Raw genomic sequence first — 23,566 nt, forward strand, 5'->3', positions numbered from 1 at the left:
CCTGGCAACCCACAGCTGGGCTCCTTATTCCCTGCTAGGGCTGTTTCCCTGGCAGTTTCCCCTCTTTAGGAGCAGGGCACCACCTCAGTAAGAAGACCGAGATATGTGATGGCGACTTTTACATCACTTTGCCCAGCAACGCTTGCACCAGCATTTTTCCACAGAACACCAGCTCAAGCATTACCATACAGCTGGTTAAACCTCTGGATCTGTCGGGGAACTGGGAGATAGGGTTAGCAGAGATTCAATACCCACACAGCTGAAACAACATCAACGAAGACACCCCTTTCAAAATAATTTCTGGGACTAAAAAATGGGGGTACATCCTGCCTCGGGAGTATTATATAACCATCACAGAGTTACTGGATCTAATTGGAAAAGTGAGACTTAAATCCAAAGATAACTCTTATGGTTTTTATACTCATGGTGAGCTAGCCTATATTTTGGGAATGCTACCTGGGGTCTCTGTTAAAAAAAACTACCCTTCCCAGCTGATATTGCCAGTGGGTTCAATTCGCTATATGTCTACATGGACATTGTGGAACAGCAGCTTGTCAGGGAGTTTTTGGTTCCTTTGTTATTCTGTGTCCTTGTCTGTGGGAGCAACAATGAGTTTGTCACTATCACATATTACAACCTGCATTATGTCCCCATCAGTCAGCACCACATCAACACAATCCACATTGAAATAAAGATGGATCAGAACAAACACGTCTCATTTCGCTTTGGTAAGGTGATCATTAAGCTTCACCTACGCCCCTGGAAGACTTTGAGATTTTAAAATAAATAAAAGTATGATGGTGATGGTAAAAAAAAAAACTATGGGGACCCTAATTTGTACAGAAATTATTATAAAGCCCAGGATGGGTATGGTCTTCCTGGATATTACGGGGTGCCCATGATGTATGGGGCTGGTGTGGGAGGCATATTTTGCAGCCTCTTTAGAAAAGCCGTTCTGCTTTTGAGAAGGGGTCTGGAGATTATTAAGCCCCACACTAAAAATGTGGCACAAAACATAGCCAAAGATGTGATTGGTCATGTCTCCCGAGCTGTCCTAGATAAGGTGGTCAAGCCGGCAAAGCAGGAGGGGTCCAGCCTCGTGTATATTAAAAGAAAGAGAGACACACCAGACTCCGGACATGCAGGACCTCCTCACTCCCTTAAAAAGAAGAGGGTAAGTTGACAGGGCAGCCAGACATGAAAAACCAAGAAGTAGCCTGGGAGAAAGAAGGGGTGCTCTCCTGGGGGAAACAGAAATATATTTAACCACCATGGCCTTTGTTCACTGCGGGTCTGAAGAATGCACCAAATTTGAACTGGATGCGTTTCAAATAGCCCCTATACAGAACTGCATTGAGAAAATCCTGTATGTTGAGATCCCTCCTCTCTCAGCTATTACCGAGTCCAGCCCCCTTGACTTTTTCATAGCTGGGAATGGTGAAGATTACATGGATTTGAACAACACGCTGCTGTACCTTTTCTACCAGACTGTAAAAGGCGATGTAACTGATCTTGAAGCCGGGGCAGCAGTGGGTCTAGTGAATTACCCACTGGCCTCTGTCTTCAGTCAGCTGGATGTCACTCTGGGAGATCATCTCATAAGCCAGAGCAACAACTGTTACATTTCCTGAGCCTTCATTGAATCGGTTCTCAACTATAGCGATGACACCCTCGCCACCCAATTTTCTGCTGGCCTAGTTTACAAAGATACCCCTGGGCATCATGAAATGGTTATGTGGGATGGCAATAATCAGGGGTTTTGGAGATGGGCAAATCTGACAGACCGGAGCAAAAAGATAAAGCTGCTTGGCCATCTCCATAGCGATTTGTTTTTTCAAGAAAAACTGTTGCTGAATGGCATGGATGTGAAAATTAAGCTGACATGCAGCAAAGATGCCTTCTGCTTGTTGGGCACCTTGATGGGCCCATGTAAACTAAAAATCACAACTGCCTCACTTTTTGTGAAAAAAGTGAAGTTAGCCCCAGGTGTCCTACTGGGCCACGTGGAGGCCTTGCTTATGGCCAATGCTAAATACCCTGTAGACCACGTGGATATGAAAGTATTTAGCATTCCTGAAGGCAGCCAAGTCAGCAATCAGGAGAATCTGTTTCTGGGGCAGTTGCCCAAACTCATCGCCATCGGGTTCATGGATAGCAATGCCTTTAGCAGGAATTATGCTAAGAGCCCCTTTAACTTTAAGCATTACAATATTAATTTTGTGGCCCTCTACGTCGATGGAGAAAACCCCAACAAAGCCCCTCCAACTAGATTTTGAGAACAGTAACTGCATGAGAGAATACATGCAGCTGGTACAGACAGTCAGTAAACATATGAAAGACCGGGCCCTGATAATCAACTGTGAGGAGTTTGCTCTGGGGTACATCTTATTTGCCTTTGACCTGTCTCCTGACCAGGAGTGTGCTGATCATTATGTGCTGATTAAAACAGAGAACCTGAGAGCAAAAATATACTTTGCTGTGGCTTTGCCCACCACGGTTAACATGATTGTGTCCTTGACAACATCACAGAAATAAATCAGAGGAGAAACGTCCTGTTTGACCACAAGTGAAGGTGGACACCAAACAGCTCATCAGGGTTTTATCCTCAAACCCTTATACCAAAGAAACTTTCTTAGATGTTTTTCCCTGTGACTGGCTTCCTAAGACTTGACTATCTAAAAGGCCCCTGAGCTTGGTGGTCAACACGCACCCACATGATCAACCTGGAGAACATTAGCTGGCTGTTTACCTGGAGGATCGGAACTGCTGAGAATGTTTTCGACTCGTACTATCACCTCCCAGACAGCACTCTCTTTCCTCAAAGCATTATGTTGTTTTTAAACAAGAATGCTACCAACACGGTTTTTCAGATGAAACAGTTACAAGACCCCCAATCTGTAGCCTGTGGATACCATTGTGTGTTTTTCCTACAGCACCGTAGCAAGGGGCTATTGTTTGAACAGATTTTTAAATTGTATTATTCCGATGATTTAGCACAAAATGATAGGGTGGTGATGTATTTTGTAAAAAGTAAATATAAAAATTTCCATGTTGCTGGGCCTGCTCAAAACATGTTTCAACATGCTCAGACATGTATTTCTTGCTATGACTTTCACGAATGCTTTGTCTAAAATAAAACACTCAGCTAATGCTGTGTAAACAAAGCTGTTGTTATTTAAATGTGTGTCTGTGTGTGTTTTCATTAAAAAAAAATCCTCTGTAGACAAAAACTTTATAGCAGTATAGAATAGTTTAATTCAAAGAGTAAAACTTTATATGGAGAGCCAATGGCTTTTAGAGACAGTTTTTTACTTAGGCAGCATTGTTAGTATTTCTTTGTCTAGGGCAGATACTTTCAAGCATTCCAGATGACCACAATTCATGATGTTGCCCATAACAGAAGATGATATGTTCAGCTCCGCCATGGCTTTCATAAAGACGCCCCAGCCTTTAGGTGGGTGTTTAGTAGTCCTGGCATGAGTCTGAAGGGTTCTCTGGACCAAGTCAAGCATGTTAGATGGGCATCCCTTTGTAGACCCATGATGAGCATCCCTCTGTAGACAAAACTCCCTTGATAATCCCAAGAAGAAATATACTTGTGCTGGCTCAGCTTAGTGAGCAGTACTTTAGCATTTTCCCTGTATTAGGCATGCACATTATCCAATACTTCCTGAACGACTGTGACAGGGTTTGTGGGGGTTTCTAGGGGGTATCTGGCTTCTAGGGGTGTCTGTTCCAGCAGAAACAGGGTTAATTTCCCTGTGTCCAGATCACCTGCTTTACGTAGGTCAGGTATTTCTGAAGCACGGATGCATACAGTTTGGCCTTATCATATTCTGCTAACCCCGGTCTTTGGAGAATATCCCTCATTTCAGCATCCAATAAGTGGTTTGCTGCAGTTCTGATATTTTTCTTAGGTGGTGAGGGAGCCCTTAATTGTTCCAGTTCATGTCTGGGCACCAGGTACATTTTTCTGTGCGCTCCATCACTGGCTCACCAAAAGCCCCATAACCAGAGGAAGAGCAAAACTTAACAGAGGTCTGATAAATCCCCCAGACTGTTTCACCAGCTGTTTCTTTTTTTTAAAGAGGCAATCTTTTGTTATTTAGGTTTTTTATGATCCTGCGTCTCTTTTTCAACATGCAAATTTGTTGCTGTGTCAAAAGGATGTTTCCTTTTAAGGTGTTCAGAACAATTTCTGAAATGGCCGATACTAAATCATCAGAGGCCAAGCAGAATATAGCTTTTCTCTGCTGTGGGGAGGATTGAAAAAGCAGTTTTAAGAGAGCCAAATTTCTTTTTACGCAGTTAGGCATGTTCCCCTTCCACCGTCTCTAGAGCTAAGAAAAGGTCACCGCTACATCATCTCTTTTTTTTCCCACCTGCTGTTTTTTCAAAAGTGTAAGCAGCCAGTTGGTCAGGAGGAAAAAGCCCAGTTCTTGATCTCAAAGCATCTGGGATAGAAGCATTTAAATCAACCATCAGATACCTGTAAGGTGTTTTAGTGGCATCCTCAAAAGCTTCTAGAAAGAACTGGGCCTTACCCAGGTACATCTGCCACACCAGGGACACTATCTGTAGCTTGTCCCTGGGGGTTTTAAACAAAACCATGTATTTTGTATTAAGGGCAATGGTGCGGCTCCTTTTCCCTTGACAGAAAACATTTTGAACTATATACATAATGCTAAGATTCCGATGGTGCACGTACTTGGTAAAGGCTTTCTCGATTTTGCCGCTGTCACAAGCAGAGTCCATCCATCAAATCATCTACCGCAACCATATTTATTTTATTAGGAGGAAAAAAACCAGTCGTCATTGAGACTGTCTGGTAGACCCTCCACAAACTTGATAAAAGGATATTTACAAAGCACTTCTTTATACAAAGGCTGCCAACAGCTATAGCACCACACGATATTCTCAGGCATAACAGACAACATTCTACCAGCGTGATCCAGAAGGTTTTTCATAAAGTAACTTTTACCACAGTTGCTAGGGCCTGCCATAATCACAGAAAAGGGGTGCTTCCATTGCATATCCATCTTTAAAAATCATTGGGGAGGCTGTTAAAGTTTTCTGTGAGGACCCTTTTGCCATAAACAACTTTCTGCATTTTTCTCAAGGTTTTGGTTTCTATCGTTCACTTGCTTTTGTTCCTGACGATAGAGCACTGTTGTGCCAGAATTGTTTTAGGGGTGTCCCCAGTGGGGTTTGCCCCATAATCTAGAACAAGATCTCTCAAGGTTTCAAAGCTGACTTTTTCACCATTGGCCACATTCAGGGTAATCCCTTTGACTTTTAAGCAAACCTTTCCCCTGGACAACTTGTACCCATAGGTTTTTGGACCTGCTGAGACAAACTCCATGATGTGTTCATCTGGTGGGATTTTGCTGGTGAACTCACTAAATAATCACCTAGTGGAGGGTTCCAATCTCCCTCATGGCTCACAAATATCACAGAATCTGTGTTGTGGTACAGACTCTGGTCTTGCAAGCTGTCTAACAGCTTGTACAACTCTAAGTGTGCATAAGCAGTGGTGAAACAGGCTATAAAGATGTTTTTGTTACCAGAGACCATATAACACTCTTTGGTGTGTTTCCAAGACATGCCGGCTGCCTCATCATCAATAAAGTCACAAGATGAAATTTCATAGGGAGGAGAAAAGAGATAGCCAAAGAGTTCTTTGGGGTTTCTAATGATGCTGGTGTTGGTCAAATTGGTTCTCTGACTGAACTTACCCCACAAAGAATTTAGAAACAATTTTGCTATTTGGCAATTTGCAGGGTTGGGTTTGATGTGCGCTGGGTGTAAGGTCATGCCTTCTTTTTGCAAGAAATTGGCCACGTATCTCTCTTGTTTTTCTTGGTCAGTACACCAGGCGGGGTAGACTGAGGCTTCCTGCTTCTGTTGGAGGTTCATTTTTATGTACCGTGAAAAAAGGGTGCTAGACCTCCTGGCAAAATGCCAGAGTTCATAGATTTGAGCTACTCTGTACCCCTTGGCAATAGCTTTATTAAATTCTAGTGTGCACCACGTGCCCAGGAGAGCCCTCTCTTCATCAGTGTTGTTGCACTTTTGCTGTCTTGTTTCTGCACAGAGGCGGCACAGCATGAACATAATTTTCCCATTTGCCCTAGTGGGTAGCACAGGAAAAAAAAGGTTTTGCAGAGGGTACAGTTTCACCCTGGCTATTCCAAAATAGCTCAACAGGGGTTGGAAATTGTCATGAATGATTTCAGGGTGTCCGGTTGGGTATTCCTTCATTTTGTTTATAAAAGGGTAAAGTCTGGTAAAATCGTCATAGTGTATTTGTTCGCCAGGTTTACTTTGGTAATATAGACAGATGGCATTAGTTCTCCCCCCAAAAAGAGCATCCCTAGGCACCAATGGAGAAGGCAGCGGGGTTCTGCTTAAAAAAATCTGCCAGCTCCCCATCCGTTTTTAACAGAGCTCTCCACTCGTGCTCCCAAATGGTCGTAATGGTAAACCTGTCTCTCTCTCGATAATTGGTCTTATGCAATGCCTGATAATTCAGAAACCCGAAGGTGGTCCCCATCAACAGGTTCTGCTCTTTCTCATTGTAGCAAGTGACACAACTGTGGAAAAAGTATACGTTAAATTCAAATGCCGTAGGTTCCCCATCAATGTTGGCATAGCTGTCTAAAAAATAGGGGCCTACCTGAAATTCCTCACCCTGTAAGGCATGTTGAATTTGAATATTTTCTTTCCCCAAAATGTACATTAGCCACTAGATAGATGGGGTTGAAAACCTCTTTTTCTGTCTGTAATAGTTGGCCGGGGGAAGAAGTGCTATGGTCTGTGGTTTCAAAAACATAAACTTGTATATGGCCATGCAAACGGAGGCCAGTGTGATGTATTGGAAAGGATCTATGCAGTGTACTATGTTTTGGAGTTCACCATCTACTTCCACTCGGTCTACCCGCTGTGTCATTTTCATAATCTCATCCCTGTAGAGGCAGCAGACCTCTTTCAAATTTTTTACATCCTGCTGGCAATAACAGACCAGCTTCTTTTGCATGTCAAAGGTCTTATCACGGTTATTCTGATACCATTCTAAAAACTGTCCCTTCTCTCTCGACATCATATTTTCAATGCCATAGTACTCCATCTTTGGGAGAGGCCCCACATAATTTTGTTTTTTTGCCATGTTAAAAACATGTCGGAAATAACCTTTGCATCCTTCAAACCATATCGCCTGTGGGAATCTGTTAAGTTTCATTGGCAAAAAGTTTAAAGAATCTATGAAACGGATGCCTAGCCTGGTCACTTCAATGCACATGAGTTTACCACCCTGAGCGATTAGTTTCATGCCCATTTTTTCCTTCAATAACTGGCTGACAATGAAGTAACCATTGTAGCCTTTGGCGTTGTGAGCTATGAAGGTGTAGTCCTTGAACTTTTTATCCATAAAGACCTTAATAAAATGAGACAGACACTCTTTACCCTTAAACTCCCAGGTGCTTTCTGGCTTTTTGGGCTTAGCTTTACAAGCCTTTTGGGGGTTTTTGCCTGCGGCTTTCTGAGGTTTTTTTCCCCCTGTCTTTAGCTCCATTGCAAAAATGTAGTTGGGCACATGAATCCCTGTCTCCTGCACATATTCAAAATCATAAAAAATGTACCCCTCGCCTTCTTCAGGCTCTTTAATCTGATGCATAAAGCACCAGTGCTTGTTTACATCCATGATTTTCCCATAACACTGTTTGCTCTTCCTCCCTTTGCACTCGTGCTTTTTGTCCACGTAAGATTTACACTCATTGCACAGAGTTTTAGTCAGACACTCAATTCAATTTTCAGAGTCCAGGGCCACGTGCCTTTCTAAGCACTCTTTGGAATGACAGAGCAGCTTACAATTAGGGCACCTCTGTGTTCTGCCCATGTTTTCAGAGCAATTTGGGCTCAGGCAAAGATGACATTGGAACCTGCACGTGTGGCTATGGCTGTACAACGTCTGACAAAGATCACAATAATTTTTCATGCCAAACAACTTTTTCACATCCAAAATACCATAATAATGTTCACCATGCAGCAGAAGAAAACAGGTGTCGAGGTATCTGGGTGCATCCTGTGTTTTAAATAAACTCCACCCAATTTTTTCCTTATGCATCACTATGTGAATGTTAACCTGTTCAAGGTTTTTAAACAAAGGTACTTCATGGAGCATAACCTTTTGATTATATAGACATACCTCATTTCCTATGCAGTTCTTTGGCACCATCTAGCAGTTCGACATCTCTGCCCCCTCTACATTTTGTAACAGCCAATAACTGCCTGCAAAGTACAGATTAGTATCATAGGTATTCAAGTCAATTAAATACTTCCTCTTTTTAGCAATGATCTGGGAATAGATCTTATAACTCTATGGCTCCCACCTCCCCGGCCTCTCACAATGACCACAACCAGCCAAAATGTCGAATGGAGCAATATTTCTCCCTGGCTTTGTAGCAGATTGCACTCTAAAAACAGCTCCGGGGTCATCTTGTTTAAATTAATAGCTCGAGAGTATAAACAGTTTGCCATGCTATCTGCCTGAATACGTAACTGGGCATAGTCATTGCCTGTGAATCTCTGGCGGAGTTCTGCTACAATTTCTTCCACCCCTCTGCTTATGGCTTCATATGCCACATGTAATGGCACATCCTCCAGATTCACAAAACGGAACTCCTTAGTGTACCTTATGCCTCCACACCTGGCTACAGACCACTCTTGCCTTCTCACCCGCACCATATGTATGCCTGGTAAAACATCCTCTGCTGACTCAGGAGACCAGGGAGTGCTTGAGGGGTCCTCTAAACTTTCTTCTACACCAGATTCCTTATCCCAACCCTCTGACCCTTCAGGTCTTGGTGGTGGGGGAGGCCTGGGAGGCCTGGGAACATTTGAGATGCACTCTAAAGAGCTTCTTAAATCATAGTCACCATCTCCCCTCTCTGGCTCTGTGGGTCCTGGTGAAAGGTCAGGTCTGGGAGGCTGGGGTACATTTGAGGGACCCTCTAAAGGGTTTCCTAAATCATATTCTTCACCCCTTCTCTCAGGCTCCATGGGCTCTGGTGAAGGGTCAGGTCTGGGAGGAGGGGAAGTGTTTGAGTGGCCTTCTAAAGTGCCAGTACTAGGGGATCTCTTATTTTTTCTCAACCATTGTTTAGCCTTCCCCATGCTCCTTTTTAACCAGGCCCTTAGTTTTCACCCCACGAGCCACTGGCTGGTTCACCACCCATTCTTACCCCTGCATTTACCATGACTCCCCCTCTTATGATACAGGCCATGACTGCTGTTCGAGTTACACAGACTACCTCCTCTCTGAGTAAAATTTACCTTTTTGCTCTGGTAGTAATCATGATTTTTCAAACCGCTCTGCACACTCTTTCTAAGATGTATATGCCTGCCAGTACCACCCCAAATCCCCCTCTTTTTTCACAATAATTATGGTCTTTCAAAAAAGGAGAAAGACTCTCCTCTTTCTCCAAATTGTGTGAACAATCAGTCCTGGGTTTCTTATCATGGGGTTCAGATCGCCTGTTCAGAGCCATACTCTTCTGTTCTGTCCCAATGGTCTTCTGATCCTTGGGTGTTATGAGCTGCAGACTGAGCATTTCTGGGGTTTTTTGCTTGTACTTTTAGAGGTCTCTGCCCAGGCCCCAACTCTTCTTCGGGAGTGGTGTGTGTGATCACTTAGGAAATATAACATTTACATCTCAGCATTGAGAATTCACTTTCCTCACACACTACACATTTAAAATTTGCTTAACCCCTACACACAGCTTTTTCTCCCACAAGAAACACATAAAGTTTCAAAAGCTGATTTCAGAAAAAATACCTTTTACTACTTGATAAAAACATGTCTGTATGTGTTTGTTCTGCTTATCTATTTTAGAAGAAGAGGTTCTGTTTGAAAACAACTGTTACAAATAGTTGTTATAACTTAATGTGATTATATTAACACAGCCACAAATAACCCACCATTTTAAAATAATTTTTACCTTGCTGTGGTAAAATTACATGGGGCTTCCGTACTTGATAAGCTCGCTGTAATATAAATTAAATAGTACAATAAGTAAGTCCTCTGTATTAAAAAAATTAAATAATACATTAAGGAAAATAATGTATGTATAAAGTAAAATATAACTATTTTAAAATAGTCATCACTAAAAGACAACTCCACCCCTTTAGTCTTAAAATATGTGAAGAACTGGACACACAAGTCAGCTTGTTTGTTTGTTTGTTTGTTTTTTGGGGGTTTTTTATCTGGTTTATCTTTACAATGCACACCCACCACCCCATACCATATAGAACCTGTGAGAATATATATATTTTAAATTCAGTCTTTATTTCCATCAAAAACTTTTACAATATTTACTAGTTTATTTTATTACCCCTTCTCCTAAGAAGGGTTTTTTTTTTTTAATCATTTCTAGTGACCATAAAGTCTCATTGGTTTTATCTTTACAAAAAACCCTATATGTATGTGATTAGAGATCCAAGACACTAAAGCAAATGCTAATCTACATTAGATGTAGAAAACTGTTGATGTGCTTTACAAACTCAGATCCTCTAGCCTCCCACCAAGATGAACCAAAGATATTAGCCTGCCCATTTTAAACTGTTTTTGCTAAGCCCTTCTCTTAACCAGGGTTTTATAATCTCTAGTACCAATTTAGCATTTAATATGGGGTGTGTGTGTTTTATCTTCCTCAGTGATCAAATCATGAAGGAAAGCATTAGGATCGTCTGCAGAATACACAGTGTTTAGAAGCTCTCTAACCTGAATTAAATGTTTCTCAGTAATTCTGATTATGTTCCTGGCAAACCCAATGGTTATAACAGCACTGAAAATGCTATCAAGACATATTTCCTGGCAAAGTTCCTGAATTATTTGATTTATGTCTTCATCTAACCTAGTAACACATTTGTGGGCTTCCTGACCCCCTAAGTCAAATGTGCATCCCCAGCATAGGTCAAAAAGTCTCTTCTGCAAGCAGTATTTCATTATGCCATAAAAGGAAATGCCAACAAGAGACTTCATGAAGACTTTACGTTCACAACTTGTAACAGCACGTGTTGATTCAATGCCTAGTTGTCTTCTGAACTCTTCAGCCTCATCCGGTGTTTGTTCTCTGCAGAAGCATACACTTCCTTCTTGTGTATGGACAAGTAGGTTTTCAGGAGTCATTAAAAAGGTTTCATCTAACTGCAAAGGAGTTCAAATAAAGGACTTAGTTAGCTGCTGTTTAATCAGTCCTTAGCTACTTCCAAACACACACGTGCCATGAAGTGAACCCACACCACTACCCTCAAAAACCACGTGCCCCCCACAACCATGCTCCAAGTCTCTTACTGGTCTCTCCTCTGCAATGACCTCTACTTCACATGCAGACTCTGGCACAAAGATACCATCTTCTAAATTCTCAATAACTGCTTTGGGGGCCTGGGCCTCCTCCATTTACCTGTTCATTGGGTCTTCCCAAACAGGGTCAGGCATCTCAAGGAGTCTTTGCCCTAGGAGCTGGGTCTCCTCCTCAAAACTATTTCTACAGTAACACTTTCTGTGAGGCCAGTAGTATATGGCTCTCCGCCCGTCAATGCAAATGTGACAGGTGGGCGGGACCGGAAGTCCCGCCCCTTCGCTCCACCCCTTTCCCCTTTTATGGTGTGTGACATCATCAGCCACACCCCCTGACCCCAGTCACGTGGTGCATGACATCAGCAACTCCACCCCTGACCCCGGTCACATGGTGCGTCACATCAGCAACTCCGCCCCTGACCCCAATCACATGGTGCGTGACATCAGCAACTCCACCCCTGACCCCAAACACGTGGTGTGTGACAGCAACACCACATGGTTCATGACATCAGAAGGACAACCCAGGCAGACCCTCAAAGCCCAACCCCTCATGCTGCAAGATCCGCCCTAGATCACATGGTGCTGTTATGGCCTATCAGGTCCCTGACCACTAAACAGAAGTTGAGAATTTGGAAGATGGTGTCTTTGTGCTGTGGTTTAAATTTGTCCTCAAGTGTTTGAATGCACCACACGGGTGTTAGTGTGGGGGTAAGTGTAGTGGGGGAACGGTTAACAGACATGTCTACACAGGAGGCTATGTTAAAGGAAGTTTATTACTCTCCTGGTGAAGCTGGTAGTTTTGGTGGGGTGAATGCATTTTTTGAAGCTACCAAAAGGCAGAATAAGTTCCTGAACAGAAGTGGGGTAGCCGCCTGGCTTTCAGACCAGGATGCTTATACCCTGCACAAACCGGCAAGAAGACATTTTAAAAGAAACAAGACTGTTGTTTCAGATATTGATGCACAATGGCAGGCAGATTTGGTGGATATGCAGCAGTTTTCTAAACACAACAGAGGGGTTAAGTTCATCTTAACAGCGATAGACATATTATCAAAGTATGCGTGGGCCATGGGTCTAAAAGACAAGTCAGGTGGTGAAATAGCTCGAGCCTTTAAAACCACTTTTACAGAGGGCCGTGTACCTCAAAAATTACAGACTGATCGGGGAAAAGAATTTTTAAATAAGTCTTTAAGTAAGCTGTTAAAACAGTATAATGTTCACCATTTTGTGACAAATAGTGAAGTGAAAGCGGCGGTGGTAGAGAGGTTTAACAGAACATTAAAATCAAAGATGTGGAGGTATTTTACAGCCCGCAACACCTTTCGCTACACTGATGTGTTACCAGAGTTTATAAAGAGCTACAACCACAGTTTTCACAGAACTATTCGCACCAGGCCTGTTGACGTGAACTTCTCAAACTCTCCACGGGTGTGGAAAGCCGTGTACGGGGACTATTTCAAAATAAAACCAGCAGCACCCGTGTTTAGAAAAGGAGACCACGTGAGGGTGTCTAGAGCCAAAGGGCGGTTTGAAAAAGGTTATGAACAAACATTCACCGATGAGATTTTCATAGTGGATGAAGTCCTTAGACGTGTGCAGACGCCTGTATACCGCCCAAAAGATTACGAAGATGAACCTATTGAGGGTTCTTTCTACCCTGAAGAACTACAAAAAGTGAATCCCAAACAGGACAGAGTTTACAGGGTTGAAAAAGTTCTAGCAATGAAAGGAAAAGGAAGAAAGAAGCAGTTGTTGGTAAAATGGTTGGGGTGGCCATCTAAATTTAACAGTTGGGTGGAAGCCTCCCAAGTTTGTAACATATAGGGGTACCTCAGTCAAAAGGTCGAGATGTGTGATGGTGACTTTTACATTACTTTACCCAGCAACGCTTGCTCCAGCATTTTTCCACAGAACACCAGCTCAAACTTTACCATACAACTGGTTAAACCTCTGGATCTGTTGGGGAACTGGGAGATAGGGTTAGCAGAAATACAATACCCACACAGCTGGAACAACATCAACGAAGACACCCCTTTCAAAATTATTTCTGGCACTAAAAAATGGGGGTACAGCCTGCCTCGGGGGTATTATACATCCATCACAGAGTTACTGGATCTTATAAACAATACAATCACCAACAACCCTACTCCGCCCGAATTAGTTATGCACTATGACCAAGCGTTTGGGAAAGTGAGACTTAAAGCCAAAGATAACTCTTATGGTTTTTATACGCATGGTGAGCTAGCCTATATTTTGGGAATGCTACCTGGAGTCTCTGTTAAAAAACCACCCTTCCCAGCTGATATTACCAGAGGATTCAATTCGCTGTATGTCTACACAGACATTGTGGAACATCAGCTTGTCGGGGAGTTTTCGGTAACTTTGCTACGTTGTGTCCCAGTCCGTGGAAGCAACAACGAGTTTGTCACCATCACGTATGACAACCCGCATTATGTCCCCATCAGTCAACGTCACATCGACACAATCAGCATTGAAATAAAGACGGATCAGAACAAACACGTCTCATTTCGCTTTGGTAAGGTGATCGTTAAGCTTCACCTACGCCCCCGGAAGACTTTGAGATTTTAAAATAAGTAAAAGTACAATGGTAATGGTAAAAAACTATGGGGACCCTAATTTGTACAGAAATTATTATAAAGCCCAGGCTGGGTATGGCCTTCCCGGATATCATGGGGTACCCGTGATGTATGGGGCTGGTGTGGGAGGTATATTTCGCAGCCTCTTTAGAAAAGCCGTTCCACTTTTGAGAAAGGGTCTGGAGAGTATTAAACCCCACGCTAAAAATGCGGCACAAAACATAGCCAAAGATGTGATTGGTCATGTTTCCCGAGCTGTCCTAGATAAAGTGGTCAAGCCGGCAAAGCAGGAGGGGTCTGGTCTCATGTATATTCAAAGAAAGAGCCTTAAAAGAAAGAGAGACGTACCGGACTCCGGACATGCAGGACCTTCACAACCCCTTAAAAAGAAGAGGGTAAGTCGACGGGGAAGCCTGACACAAAAAACCAAGAAGCAGCCTGGGAAAAAGATGGGGCGCTCTCCTGGAGGAAACAGAAATATATTTTAACCGCCATGGCCTTTGTTCACTGTGGGTCTGAAGAATGTGCCAAATCCGAACTGGATGTGTTCCAAATAGCCCCAACGCAGACCTGCATTGAGAAAAGCCTGTATGTTGAGATCCCCCACTCTCGGCTATTACTGAGTCCAGCCCCCTTGACTTTTTCATAGCTGGGAATGGTGAAGATTACATGGATTTGAACAACACGCTGCTGTACCTTTGCTGCAAGATTGTAAAAGGTGATGGAACGGATCTTGATGCCGGGGCTGCAGTGGGTCTCGTGAATTACCCACTAGCCTCTGTCTTCAGTCAGCTGGATGTCACTCTGGGAGACCGTCTCATAAGCCAGAGCAACAACTGTTACCCTTACCGAGCCTTCATCGAATCAGTTCTCAACTACAGTGATGACACCCTCGCCATCCAATTTTCTGCTGGCCTGTTTTACAAAGATACCCCGGGACATCATGAATCGGTTGCAAGGGATGGCCATAATCAGGGGTTTCGAAGATGGGCAAATCTGACAGACCGGAGCAAAAAGATAGAGCTGCTTGGTCATCTCCATAGCGATTTGTTTTTTCAAGAAAAACTGTTGCTGAACGGCATGGATGTGAAAATTAAGCTGACACGTAGCAAAGATGCCTTCTGCTTGATGGGCAATGTAGCAGCTGGCCAATGTAAACTAAAAATAACATCTGCCTCACTTTTTGTGAAAAAAGTGAAGGTAGCTCCGGGTGTCCGATTGGGCCACGCGGAGGCCTTGCTTACGGCCAATGCTAAATACCCCGTAGACCGCGTGGGTATGAAAGTGTTTAGCATTCCTGCCGGCAGCTGTCAGCAACCAGGAGAATCTGTTTCTGGGACAGTTACCCAAACTCATCGTCATCGGGTTCGTGGATAACGATGCCTTTAGTGGGAATTATGCTAAGAACCCCTTTAATTTTTAACATTACAATATTAATTTTGTGGCCCTCTACGTTGATGGAGAACAAACCCCAACAAAACCCCTACAACCAGATTTTGAAAACGGTAACTGCGTGAGAGAATACATGCAGCTGGTACAGACAGCCGGTAAACATACAAAAAACCGGGTCCTGATCATCAACCGTGAGGAGTTTGCTCTGGGGTACACCTTATTTGCCTTTGACCTGTCTCCTGACCAGGAGTGTGCTGATCATTATTCACTGATTAAAACCGGGAACCTGAGAACAGAAATAAGCTTTGCTGCGGCTTTGCCCACCACGGTTAACATGATCGTGTATGGGGTCTTTCACAACGTCATAGAAATAAATCAGAGAAGAAACATCCTGTTTGACTATATGTGAAGATGGACACTGAACAGATCATCAGGGTTTTATCCTCAGACCCTTATGCCAAAGACACTTTCTTAGATGTTTTCCCCAGCGACTGGCTTCCTAAGACTCAGCAGTCTAAAAGGCCCCTGAGCTTAGTAGTCAACACGCACCCGCATAATCAACCCGGAGAACACTGGTTGGCTGTTTACTTGGAGGATCGGAACAGCGGAGAATTTTTCGACTCGTACGGTCACCCCCCAAACAGCGCTCTCTTTCCTCAAAGCATTATGTTGTTTTTAAACAATAACGTCACCGGCACTGTTTTTCAAACGAAACAGTTACAAGACCCCCAATCTGTCGCCTGCGGATACCATTGTGTGTTTTTCCTACACCACCGTAGCAAGGGGCTGTCGTTTGAACAGATTTTAAAATTGTATTATTCCGACGATTTAGCACAAAATGATAGGGTGGTGATGCATTTTGTAAAAAGTAAATATGAAAATTTTCGTGTGGCTGGGCCTGCTCAAAACATGTTTCAACATGCCCAGAAATGTATTTCTTGCAATGACTTTCACGAATGCTTTGTCTAAATAAGACACTCAGCTGATGCTGTGTAAATAAAGCTGTTGTTGTTTAAATGTGTGTGTGTGTGTGTGCTTTCATTCAAAAAAATCCTCTATAGACAAAAATTTATAGCAGTAGAGAATAGTTTATTTCAAAGTGTAAAACTTTACAGGGAGAGCCAGGGGGTTTTAGAGACCATTTTTCACTTCATAGGTGGCGTTGTTGGTGTTTCTTGGTCTGAAGCAGATGCTTTCAGACGTTCCAGATGATCACGATTCACAACGTTGCCCATAACAGAAGATGGTACGTTCAGCTCGGCCATGGCTTGCATAAAGATGTCCCAGCCTTTAGGCGGATGTTTAGTAGCCCCGGCGTGAGTCTGAAGGGTTCTCCGGACCAAGTCGAGCATGTTAGAACCCTTGACTAGCATCCCTTTGTAGACGAAACCCCCTTGATCATCCCAAGAAGAAATATCCTTGTGCTGGCTCAGCTTAGTGAGCAGTACTTTAGCATTTTTCCTGTATTGGGTATGCACGTTATCCAGTACTTCCTGAATGATTGTATCAGGGTTTGTGGGGGTTTCTAGGGGGTATCCAGCTTCTAGGGGTGTCTGTTCTGGCAGAAACAGGGTTAATTTCCCTCTGTCCAGATCACTCTGCTTAACATAGGTCAGGTATTTCTGAAGCACTGTGGCATACAGTTTAGCCTTATCATATTCTTCTAATCCCGGTCTTTGGAGAATATTCCTCATTTCAGCATCCAATAAGCGGGTTGCCTCAGTTCTGATATTTTCCTGAGGCGGTTGGGTAGCCCTTAATTGTTCCAGTTCGTGTTTGGGCACCAGGTACATTTTTTCTGCATGCTCCATCACCGGCTAAGCAAAAGCCCCGTAACCAAAGGAAGAGCAAAACTTAACAGAGGTCCGATAAATCCCCCAGACTGTTTCACCAGCTGTTTCTTTTTTTTAAGAGGTAGTCTTTTGTTACTTAGTTTTTTTATGATCCCGCGTCTCTTTTTTAGCACGCGAATTTGATGCGGTGTCAAAGGGATGTTTCCTTTTAAGGTGTTCAGAACAATTTCTGAATTGGCTGCTATTAAATCATCAGAGGCGGAGCAAAGTATAGCTTTTCTCTGCTGTGGGGAGGATTGAAGAAGTAGTTTTAAGAGAGCCAGATTTCTTTTTACGCAGTTAGACATGTTTCCCTTCCACCGTCCCGAGAGCTAAGAAGAGGCTGCCACTACATCATCTCTTTTTATTCCCACCTGCTGATTTTTTAAAAGTGTAAGCAGCTGGCTGGTTGGGAGGAAAAAGCCCGGTTCTTAATCTAAAAGCATCCGGGGTAGAAGCATTTAGATCAACCACCAGATACCCGTATGGTTTTTAGTGGCATCCTCAAAAGCTTCTAGAAAGAACTGGGTCTTACCTGGGTACATCTGCCGCGCCAGGGACACTATCTGTAGCTTATCCCTGGGGTTTTTAAACAAAACCATGTATTTTGTGTTAAGAGCAATGGTGCGGCTCCTTTTCCCTTGACAGAAAACATTTTGAACTATATACATAATGCTCAGATTCCTATGATGCACGTACTTGGTAAAGGCTTTCTCGATTTCGCCGCTGTCACAGGCAGAGTCCATCAAATCATCTACCACAACCATATTTATTTTATTAGGAGGAAACAAACAGTTGTCATTAAGACTGTCCGGTAGACCCTCCACAAACTTGATAAAAGGATATTTACAAAGCAGTTCTTCATACAAAGGCTGCCAACAGCTATAGCACCACATGATATTCTCAGGCATAACAGACACCATTTTATCAGCGTGATCCAAAAGGTTTTTTATAAAGTAACTTTTACCACAGTTGCTAGGGCCTGCCAAAATCACAGAAAAGGGGTGCTTCCAACACATATCCATCTTTAAAAACCATAGAGGAGGCTGTTAAATTTTTCTGTGAGGACCCTTTTGTCATAAACGACTTTCTGCGTTTTTCTCAAGGTTTTGGTTTCTATCGTCCACTTGCTTTTGTTCCTGACGATAGAGCCCTGTTGTATCACAATTGTGTAAGGGGTGTCCCCAGTGGGGTTTGCCCCATAATCTAGAACAAGATCTCTCAAGGTTTCAAAGCTGACTTTTTCACTGTTGGCCACATTCAGGGTAATCCCTTTCACCTTCAAGCAAACCTTTCCCCCAGACAGCTTGTACCCGTAGGTTTTTGGACCGGCCGACACAAACTCTGTGATGTGTTCATCTGGCAGGATTTCACTGGTGAGCTCGCCTAAATAATCACCTAGCGGGGGATTCCAATCTCCCTCGTGGCTCACAAATATCACAGAATCTGTGTCGTGGTACAGACAACGTTCTTGCAAGCTGTCTAACAGCGAGTACAACTCTAAGCGTGCGTAAGCAGTGGTGAAACAGGCTATAAAGATGTTTGTGTTACCAGAGACTGTGTAACGCTCTTTGGCGTGTTTCCAAGACACGCAGGCTGCCTCATCATCAATAAAGTCGCAAGATGAAATTTCATAGGCGGGAGAAAAGAGGTAGCCAAAGAGTTCTTCGGGGTCTCTAACGATGCTGGTGTTGGGCAAGTTGGTTCTCTGACCGAATTTACCCCACAAAAAATTTAGAAACAATTTTGCTATTTGGCGCTTGGCAGGATTGGGTTTGATGTGCTCAGGGCGTAAGGTCGCGCCTTCTTTTTGCAAGAAATTGGCCACGTATCTCTCTTGTTTTTCTAGGTCAGTACACCAGGCGGGGTAGCCCAAGGCTTCCTGCTTCTGACGGAGGTGCATTTTTATGTACTCTGAAAAAAGGGTGCTAGACTTCTCAGCAAAATGCCAAACTTCATAGATTTGAGCTACTCTGTACCCCTTGGCGATAGCTTTATTCAATTCTGGTGTGCACCTCGTGCCCAGGAGGGCCCTCTCTTCATCTGTGTGGTCACACTTTTGCTGTCTTGTTTCCGCACAGAGGCGGCACAGCGTGAACATAAGTTTCCCGTTCATCCTAGTGGGTAGCACAGGGAAAAAAAGACTTCGCGGTGGGTACAGTCTCACCCTGGCTATTCCAAAATAGCTTGACAGGGGTTGGAAATTGTCATGAATGATTTCAGGGTGTCCGGTTGGGTATTCCTTCGTTTTGTTTATAAAGGGGTAAAGACTGGTAAAATCATAATAGTGTATTTGTTCGCCAGGTTTACTTTGGTAATATAGACAGATGGCATTAGTTCTGCCCCCAAAAAGAGCATCCCTAGGCACCAATGGAGAAGGCAGCGGGGTTCTACTTAAAAAATCTGCCAGCTCCCCATCCGTTTCTAACAGAGCCCTCCACTCGTGCTCCCAAATGGTCCTAATGGTAAACCCTTCTCTCTTGAGATAATCGGTCTTGTGCAATGCCTGATAATTCAGAAACCCGAAGGTCGTCCCTGTCAAAGGGTTCTGGTCTTTCTCATTGTAGCAAGTGACACAGCCGTGGAAAAAGCATCCGTTAAATTCAAACGCCGTAGGTTCCCCACCAATGTTGGCATAGCCGTCTAAAAAATAGGGACCTACATGAAATTCCCCACCCTGTAAGGCATGTTGAATTTGAATATTTTCTTTCTCCGATATGTACATTAGCCACTGAATAGATGGGGTTGAAAACCTCTTTTTCTGCCTGTGATAGTTGTCCGGGGGGAGAAGCGCTACGGTCTGTGGTTCCAAAAACATAAACCTGTACATGGCCATGCAGACGGAGGCCAGCGTGATGTATTGAAAAGGATCTACGCAGCGTACTACATTTTGGAGTTCACCATCTACTTTCACTTGGTCTACCCGCCGTGTCATTTTCATAACCTCATCCCTGTAGAGACAACAGGCCTCTTTCAAAATTTTTACATCCTGCTGGCAATAATAGGCCAGCTCCTTCTGCATGTCAAAGGTCTTATCGCGGTTATTCTGATACCATTCTAAAAACTGTCCTTTCTCACTGGACATCATATTTTCAACGCCGTAGTACTCCATCTTTGGGAGAGGTCCCACATAGTTTTGGTTTTCTGCCCTGTTAAAAAAATGTGGGAAATAACCTTTGCATCCTTCAAATCCCATCGCCTGTGGAAGTCTGCTAAGTTTCATAGGCAAAAAGTTTAAAGAATCTATGAAACGGATGCCTAGCCTGGTCACTTCAATGCACATGAGTTTACCGCCCTGAGTGATTAGTTTCACACCCATTTTTTCCTTCAATAACTGGCTGACAACGAAGTAACCATCGTAGCCTTTGGCATTGTGAGCTATGAAGGTGTAGTTCTTGAACTTTTTATCCATAAAAACCTTAATAAAATCAGACAGACACTCTTTACCCTTAAACTCCCAAGTGCTTTCTGGTTTTTTGGGCTTAGCTTTACAAACCCTTTTGGGGTTTTTGCCTGTGTCTTTCTGAGGTTTTTTGTCCCCTGTCTTTAGCTCCATTGCAAAAATATAGTTGGGCACATGCATACCCGTCTCCTGCACACATTCAAAATCATAAAAAATGTACCCCTCGCCTTCTTCAGGCTCTTTAATCTGATGCATAAAGCACCAGTGTTTGTTTACATCCGTGATTTTCCCATAACACTGTTTGCACTGTTGCCCTTTGCACTCGTGCTTTTTGTCCACATAAGATTTACACTTATCGCACAGAGTTTTAGTCAGACATTCAATCCTATTTTCAGAGGCCAGGGCCACGTGCTTTTCTAAGCACTCTTTGGAACGACAGAACAGTTTACAGTTAGGGCACCTCTGTGTTTTGCCCACATTTTCAGAGCAGTTTGGGCTCAGGCAAAGACGACATGGGAACCTGCACGTGTGGCTATGGCTGTACAACGTCTGACAAAGATCACAATAATTTCTCACGCCAAACACATTTCTCACATCTAAAACACCATAATAATGTTCACCATGTAGCAGAAGAAAACAGGTGTCGGGGTATCTGGGCGTGTCCTGTGTTTTAAATAAACTCCACCCAGTTTTTTCCTTATGCATCACTATGTGAATGTTAACCTGCTCAAGGTCTTCAAACAAAGGTACTTGATTGAGCATAACCTTTTGATATATAGACAGTCCTAATTTCCTATGTAGTTCTTTGGCACCATCTAGCAGTTCAACATCTCTGGCCCCTCTACGTTTTGTAACAGCCAATAGACTGCCTGCAAAGCACAGGTTAGTATCATAGGTATTCAAGTCTATTAAATACTTCCTCTTTTTAGTAATGATCTGAGAATAGGGGGTAGAGCTTATAACTCTACGGCTCCCACCTCCCCAGCCTTTCACAACAATCACAACCAGCCAAAATGTTGAATCGAGCAATATTTCTCTCTGGCTTTGTAACAGCTTACTGAGCCACTCTAAAAACAGCTCAGGGGTCATCTTGTTTAAATTAATAGCTCGAGAGTATAAGCAGTTTGACAAACTATCTGCCTTAATACGTAACTGGGCATAATCGTTGCCTGTGAATCTCTGGCGGAGTTCTGCTACAATTTCTTCCACCCCATGGGTTATGGCTTCGTATGCCACGTGTAATGGCACATGCTCCAGATTCACAAAACGGAACTCCTCAGTGTACCTCATGCCTCCAAACCTGGCTACAGACCACTCTTGCCTTCTCACCCACACCATATGTACATCCGGTAAAACATCCTCTGATGACTCAGGAGACCGGGGGGCGCTTAAGGGGTCCTCTAAACTGTCTTCTACAACAGATTCGTTATTCCAACCCTCTGACCCCTCAGGTCTTGGTGATGGGGAAGGTCTGGGAACATTTGAGGGACCCTCTAAGGGGCTTCCTAAACCACAGTCACCATCTCCCCTCTCTGGCTCTGTGGGTTCTGGTGAAAGGTCCGATCTGGGTGTCTGAGGTACATTTGAGGGACCCTCTAAAGGGGTTCCTAAACCATGTTCTCCATCCCCTCTCTCTGGCTCCGGGGGTTCTGGTGAAGGGTCAGGACTGATAGGAGGAGAAGTGTTTGAGGGATCCCTAGGGGATCTCTTTTTTTTTTTTCCTCAAACGGTGTTTAGCCTTCCCCACGCTCTTCTTTAACCAGGCCCTTACTTTTTTCCCCGCAAGCCACTTGCTGGTTGGCCAACCATTTTTACCCCCACGTTTACCATGACTCCCCCTCTTATGATACAGACTACGCCTGCTGTCCGAATTACACAGACTACCTCCTCTCTGAGTAAAATTTACCCTTTTGCGCTGGTAGTAATCATGATCTTTCAAAGCGCTCTGCACACTCTTTCTGAGATGTATACACCTGCGTGTACCACTTCAAAACCCCCTCTTTTTTTCACAATAATCATGATCTTTCAAAGGGCTCTGCGCACTCTTTCTGAGACGTATACGCCTGTGTGTACCACTCCAAACCCCCTTCTTTTTTTCACAATAATCATGATCTTTCAAGACAGGGTGTTTATACCCACCTCGAAAACCCACCCTCTTTTTTTTTTTTTTCACAATAATTATGATCTTTCAAAAAAGGAGAAAGACTCTCCTCTTTTTGTAAATTGTGCAAGCAATCAGTCCTGGGTTTCTTATTCACAGGGTTCAGATCACCTGTTTTGGGGGTGTGAATCCTAGTCTTTTTACATGGGAGTTTCTCAGAGGTATGTGGCTTGTTTTCCTCCGAGGAATCGTACCCTTCTGTTCTGTCCCATCCGTCTTCTGATCCTTGGGTGTTATGATCTGCAGGCTGTGCTTTTAGAGGTCTCTGCCCAGGTCCCTGCTCTTCTTTGGGTGTGGTGCGTGTGATCACTTAGGAAATATAAAATTTATATCTCAGCATTGAGAATTCACTTTCCTCACACACTGTAAATTTAAAATTTGCTTAACCCCTACACACAGATTCTCCTCCCACAGGAAACACACAGTTTCAGAAAAATTACCTTTTACTACTGGGTAAAAACATGACTGTATGTGCTTGTTCTGCTTTTGTATTTCAGAATAAGAGGTTCTGTTTGAAAACAAACAGTTGTTATAACTTAGTGTGATTATAGCAACACTGCCACAAATAACCCAATCCTTTTAAAATAATTTTTACCTTATTGTGGTAAAATGGCCTGGGGCTTCCCCACCTGATAAGCTCTCTGTAATATAAATGAAATGATACAATAAATAAGTCCTCTGAATTAAAAATTAAATAATAGATTAAGGAAAATAGTGCATGTATAAAGTAAAATATAACTGTATTAAAATAGTCAGCAGTAAAAGACAACCCACCCCCTTTAGTCTTAAAAAATGTGGTGATCTGGACACACCAGGGCTTTTTTA

This window comes from Alligator mississippiensis, chromosome 12 (assembly GCF_030867095.1).
Source record: "Alligator mississippiensis isolate rAllMis1 chromosome 12, rAllMis1, whole genome shotgun sequence".
Lineage (NCBI taxonomy): Eukaryota > Metazoa > Chordata > Crocodylia > Alligatoridae > Alligator > Alligator mississippiensis.